Raw genomic sequence first — 6,717 nt, 5'->3', positions numbered from 1 at the left:
TCACACCGGGTGGACCAGCCCGCGGAGGCCGCGTCTTGGTGACGTGAGACCTAAGAGTCGTTACTGGAATTTTCTCCATTACAAGTTCCTGCCTTCTCTCTGCAGCCCACTTCCGCTCACAGATGAACCATTTACAGGAGGCTGTGTGGGCTAGCATCCCCACTCCTCCCCAGTGCTCCTCCTTCCCTCTGGGCCTGAGAGCTGTGCCCTGACCCCAGAGTGCTGGTGGGGGACCGCGGTCATCCAAGCTCAGCGCGCCTCGTGGCTTGGCCACTGGGCGCCTGGCAGCGAATTTATTTATCTTCAGCTTCTTCGGTGTGGGCGCCTGGTGCTTACGATTTCGCATCGATTGTGAGCTGACACCAGCCTCCCGAGGTCAAGTATGGTATTCACCGATCACAGGTAAGGGAAGTAAGAATCCGAAAGGAAAAGACAGGGAAGCTCACGTTTACTGAGTATCTGCTTTGTGCCCACCACTGTCTCAAGCACTTTACAAACATCATCTCAGACCTAAACTGGACACTGTAAGAAGTAGGGTTTGGAACACACGTTTTACCGACGGAGACACGAGCTCCGAAAAGTTAGGAAATTTGTCCAAGAACCTATATAGCTAACGAGGGATGGATGAAGAATACAAATGAGGCCTCCTCCCCAAAGCCCATGTTTGCCATTTCGCAAGGGTTCCCTCTGGAGGGGAGTTAGCTTTTCCAAGTTGACCCAGCTTGGATAGGAGAGACTGAGGATTCCGACTTAGGTAACTCTGACTCTGAAGCCCATGAAAACGAGCATTTCATTGGGCTAATTCGACCATTTAAAAAAAAAAAAACTCGAGTGTCCCAGGCAGATCCAAAAAAGTACCACGGTTCTTTCATTCCTGAATTCTGATAATTTGTGTGTATCAGTGTGTGGTTTGGGGAATGAGCGTAGCCTTGCAAAAGAGGCGAAGAGGTCCTGAGGTACGGTCTTCAGCTAGCTTGCTCCTTCTCGAAGCCTTGGTGATTAAAGTTAATTGAAACCTGGGTGTTTGAATGTAAGCACTTTATTCACAAAGCAATGGGGATTATGCTGGTGCCATCTGTCTAACTGCAGAGGTCACGCAGCGAGAGCACAGACAGAATCCTGATGCATTTCTTAAGCAGCAGAAAGCATCAGAGTTCAGATGTACAGAGAGAGTATTAGATACTTTCCTTAGAAGCCGGAGCAGGGGGTAGGTGCTTACGGTAGGTGGGAGGTGGGAGCCTTTTACACAGGTGAAAGATTGGAAGAGGCTGAACTCCTGCTTTGAGCCTTGGGACGAACGTACTGTGGGACCTTGGGCAGAATGGTTAACCTCTCTGAGTGGTCAGTTTCTCCATCTAGACGGGGGGATGGGCGGGCCACGTCTTTGTGTTCATCTACGTCTTGCATTTTATAATATTGTGATGTAGTTTTCTGCATTTTGCTTTTATCTGTTAAAAAGCCAAGTCCTGTGTAATGGAACTACAGCTAAGACAGAATTCGTCCAGAAAGCAGAGTCAGGGCAGCCTGTTGGTAAGACTGACCTGTAAGGGTCTCCCTTCCCCCATCTATTTCCTCTTGGCCTTGGGCACCCAACAACAAACAGCATGCATCTTGCCTGCTCGTAGCATCTTCCTTAGATCTGGTCCTTTGCAGGCAGCTTTCCAGCCACAGACTTTCCTAATGGGCTTGGGCTTGCTTCTCATACGTCCTCCAGACCTGTCTGTTCTGGCCTCGTCCTGGGTCTCACACAGAGGCAGTACGCACTGTGGTTCTAGCCCTGGGGTAAGGCCATCTGGGTTTTAATCTCGGCTTCATCATCCCTCAGCTGGGTGACACAGGGAAAATTACTTCCCATTTCTGTGCTCCAGGTTTCTCCTCTGTGTCAAAAAATGTAGCACAGTGCGTGGCACAGGGTAAATGAGCACTATATATTATATAAAAGACAGGACTAGATGTTTCTGGGTAGCTAATGTGACCTATGAAATAGTAGGTCACTTACGTACTCACGGATGGCCACACATTTTTCTATCCCTGAACACGAACGTGCGTTTTTCCCATCCTTGTATGTTAATGAGCCGAATGGAATTCTTAGCAGTGACTTCCCGTGGAGGAGGGCGTGTGGGGTAAGAACCCCTTCAGCAGTCCTCACATCACACGACGCAAGCTCCCTGTGAATCAGGGAGCTGGCTCTGTGAGTGCACAGTTGCCAGTGTTGGGCAGAAGGCTGTCCACGCTTTCCAGTAGCCCTGATGACAGCGAGCAAAAATTACTAGAAGAACCACCAGAACTGCATTTCTTTTTTTTTTTTAACGTTTATTTATTTTTGAGACAGAGAGAGACAGAGCATGGACGGGGGAGGGTCAGAGAGAGAGAGGGAGACACAGAATCTGAAACAGGCTCCAGGCTCTGAGCTGTCAGCACAGAGCCTGACGCGGGGCTTGAACTCACGAACTGCGAGATCATGACCTGAGCTGAAGTCGGATGCTTAACCCACTGAGCCACCCAGGCGCCCCCAGAACTGCATTTCTTATTGCCCTCTTTAAATAGTGTTGGCGTGGCAACTAGATGTGCTTATACACACACACACACACACACACACACACACACACACCCACACCTACTAGAGTCCCCACTAGGCTCCATTCTAAAAGGACTATGAAAGCATCATGGGGCATCTATAAAGCCCTTATTTCCCTCTACATCAGTCTTCAGTATTTCTCTACTTATTGGATCCTACACTGCACTTTATGCTTCTATTGACTTCAAACGAAAAAAACAAAAAAAGGCTATGCACATTGGTGTAATCTCTTATTTTGAAATAATGTTTTATTTTTCAGAAGGGTGTAACTATTCAATGGAATTGCTCTGACTTCAGCTCCGGTCATGGTCTCATGGTTTATGAGTTCGAGCCCCACATCTGGCTTGGTGCTGAGAGCTAGGAGCCTGGAGCCCGCCTCAAATTCTGTGTCTCCCTCTCTCTCTCTGACCCTCCCCCACTTGCATTCTCTCTCTCTCTCTCTCTCTCTCTCTCAAAAATAAACAAACTTCTAAAAATTAAAAAAAAAAGAGAAAATCATAGAGAAGGAAACAAACTAAACAGAAAAACAAATCAAAAGGATTCAGCCTTGGGGGGCCTGGGTGACTCAGTTGGTTTAAGCATCCAAGTTCAGCTCAGGTCATGATCTCATGGTTTGTGAGTTCAAGCCAAGCATCGGGTTCTGCACTGACAGTAAGGAGCCTGCTTGGGATTCTCTCTGTCCCCCACCCTCTCTCTCTGCCCCTCCCCCATCCTGTTTCTCTCTCTCTCTCTCTCTCTTTCTCTCTCTCTCTCTCTCCCTCCCTTTCAAAATAAATAAATGAACCTAAAAAAAAAGGATTCAGTCTTTTACCAATGTCATGCTTTGCTCCCTCTATTCATTGAGTTTGACATTTGAACATTTATAGAAGGCTTGGTATTACGTGTGCGAAGATTTTCTCATATGTCACAGGCTTTTTCTACAGAATCCACTTGCCAACTTTAAGTATCACGATCCAATGAGGGTCAAGTGCCAGTGTGACTAAACTCAGGTGTCTAAATGGTTTGGTTGAATAACCCAATGGGGCTTTTTATTATAGAACCCAACCTGGTCAGAGACTGGTTCTAAAAGAAACCATGTACTTTGTTAATTAGGGTTTTCTTTTAAATAAAAAAGTTACAGTAAATGTTTTGAAAAGCAAAATAAGAAAAGGACATGTAAAGTATTTTTTGTCTGAACCTGAATTAGATTCAGAACCTAGAGCAGAGCTTCAAAAGCCAAACATCCAGCTGAAGTTACCACAAACAGCTCCAATGAGTGGTTTTTTTTTGGAATAAAAATGAGAGCTCTCTGGTATTGTTTTTCTTTATAAGATTTATTTTTTTGTATTTTATTCTTTACCATCGGCTAGGAGTCCTGACTGATAAAGATTATTTTGTGAATGAAATTAATGAATAGAGTAACCTCTATAAACCTCTGGTGGGCTACTGACCATGAACATAGCCACATGTCTTCTCCTGCAGGAAAAATATCACATTACTTAGACATATTCATGAGGTATTTCTGCACTATGTTTTTAAACATATTTTCTTTTGCACACTTTCCTTACAATAACTATCCCTTTCATCGAAGGAACATCGAAACAACTTCAGGGAAAAGACATACAGGGTAAGATATCTGTATTTGAAAAAAAGACATTAAAATATCAGCTTCAAAAAGCATGGGGGAGAGACCAGTTATGTTTCCCCTTTCTTTTCCAACACAAAGGAAGTAAGAAATTCTTTCATGGTTTTTATTTGTTTTTCAAATCACATTGTCCTCAACTCTTAAAATAATAATCTTCCTTGACAGTCATTTAATAATTGTGAGTGATCTATGACTTTATTATAAAATATTCATCTAATGATCTATTTCCTTTACCCCAGGGGCCAAGTACAAAGCTAGGGAATTATCTTGGTGATACTTTTAATAACTTCCTGTGGGACTGCAAACCTCAATCAAAGCTGACTCTGCAAAGGAGTTAATCACGTAATTTCACAGATTAGACACCACAGGGTTACTAATGAGAAACTTCAGTTTAGTGATACACTTTTTTTTTTCTTCCAGGAATATTTTGAGAGGCCTGTAACCTTTGGCTGACACCCAGCAAGGCTATTAGTTTAACCATGGGATGCACTACCAAACGCGTAAGAGTCCGGGAACTTCTTTTCTGGAAAGTTGATTGTAGGAATGGTTTGGTTAAGAGCCCTCAGAAACAGATGGAATGGGTGAAAGGGGAAAAAAAGACAAGCATAAAAAAACTTGACTTCCGTCGGTTGGCATAATTGCAGCTTCTAGTGTCTTTTCAACCATATGTTCAAGATGGAAACTGCAGTTCACATTTAAATGTCACGCTGCCCTCTGTTCCATAAACATGTATCATCCACCACTAAATATTTAGATCTGAATTGTTGGAACTCAGTTCTGTGCCAGGGGTAGGGGGATTAATTCCTCTCAAGGTCCTCACATGATGGATCTTCCGCTGAAGTAAACATCCGAGAAGAGCTCACACTAAAGCCATAAAATATATAAATAAAGTTTAAAGTTTAATTAAGTCAACATTATTTAAAGTGGTTGTCATATTTTACAGTGAACTTTCCATGTTTATTTTGTATGACTCCTCATAAATAGCCCCTCCTGATCAGACAAAAAGCACAGTGAGGTTAAAGTCAAGGGCTCCAAACTTAGGGCTGGAAGAAGAATATTCCTGAGTCGGGGATAAGGCAACTTTGCTTCCCATTCTGCTTTTGTCATAAAAGCTAGCCTATTAGCTAGACACTGAGTCAATATCTTATACAGATAGAATGCTTGAACATCCTTTAAGGCTTCATCTGTTGGACTATGGGGAGATCATATATACCCACACAGATAGGAACAGAGAGAAGCAAATAAAGGAGCATTAACTCAAGTGATAAGACAGCTTTCATTTTATTTGATTTCTTATAAAAATAAGAAACATAAGAAAAATAGCTGATTCAAGTTTACATTCATACTGCCTTCTTGAAATATTTTTTCATAAAACCTCAATCATTTTAACGTACATAACTCCCCCCGCCCCCTCATCAAACATAAATAAATTGGTCAATCTAGGACACTTGATTTTCTCCCTTAATCAACAATCACACACTTTTTCTTGTCTGATGGATATAGTATTTAAGGAGAGAGAGCATGTCAAGGACACAGATCAACTGAAGTGAATGTCTTACTACTGGACGATGTTGAAGCACAATTGAGAGTCAGCATGGTCGTTCTCTTTTTAAAGCAAAAGTCCCTCAATAGACAGCCCTAGTTCTTCCTACAGAAAGGAATCTCTGTCCAGAGATGCATTTAAGCCTGTAAGGAAACTTTGGGAGTCGGAATAAGCCTCTAGCGGTCTTATCCAACCCTGCTGTTTCATGAGTATACCATAGCCAGAAGACGTTGACTGTCCCAGTTCACATTGCTAACTGATGGCAAAGTGGATCTAGAACACATGTCTGCCAATGCCCATCTTACTGCTTTCCTATCCGGAGTATTGATATCATAATACGCAAATTTGCAGAGGAAATGCCTGGTAGGTATAAATGATGTTCTTGGAAAACATGTTCTTGGAAAAGTATCTACAATGGTTCTTAGGTTGCGTATTTTCAGAAATCAGGTGATTTGATGCACAGTGCTAATTACTGTTCTTCTGTCTCCTTGAGTGTAAAATGCGGCTACTATGAGATACTGATTAGAGATACTATTCGTCAAGTGCATCCTACAGAAACACAGTAAACACCCTAACGACGGTATCAGTTACCATTGGTTTCATGACCACATTTTAGAAGCTACATATCAAGAGCAAAGTGTCTTTCCAAACTACCAGGTTACACGTATGGCTGGGGATGATTTCACTTCTTTTCCTAAGTTGGGACTTACATTTAATTTTGACAAGCTCCCCAAAGAATCTAGATAGATTTGTTTTCTGGAGTAAAACTATGTATGAAAAGACACGTGCTATCAAAATGATTTATTATCACTTGGACTAGAGTCTGGGATTTTAATGAACTGAAAGAATTTTTAAAACATGGCTGAAATTTGACAAGGAAAACACAAAATTCATTTCATTCTTTTCTTCTGAGAAAATGTCTCTTTACATCGTCACACTCAGGATATTGAAATGTGACAATTAATCATACAG

General features: G+C 42.4%; 1 long non-coding RNA gene across 1 annotated transcript; it reads left to right on the top strand.

The window, feature by feature from the left end:
• The first annotated feature begins 205 nt into the window (after positions 1-205).
• LOC122219180 lies at positions 206-5,066 on the top strand. Its single transcript, XR_006202286.1, has 3 exons — positions 206-402; positions 1,460-1,530; positions 4,623-5,066. It is a non-coding gene; the product is annotated as an uncharacterized LOC122219180 (long non-coding RNA).
• The last annotated feature ends 1,651 nt before the right edge of the window (positions 5,067-6,717 follow it).

This window comes from Panthera leo, chromosome B2 (assembly GCF_018350215.1).
Source record: "Panthera leo isolate Ple1 chromosome B2, P.leo_Ple1_pat1.1, whole genome shotgun sequence".
NCBI classification, from domain to species: domain Eukaryota; kingdom Metazoa; phylum Chordata; class Mammalia; order Carnivora; family Felidae; genus Panthera; species Panthera leo.
This window is presented reverse-complemented; position numbering and strand designations above follow the sequence as displayed.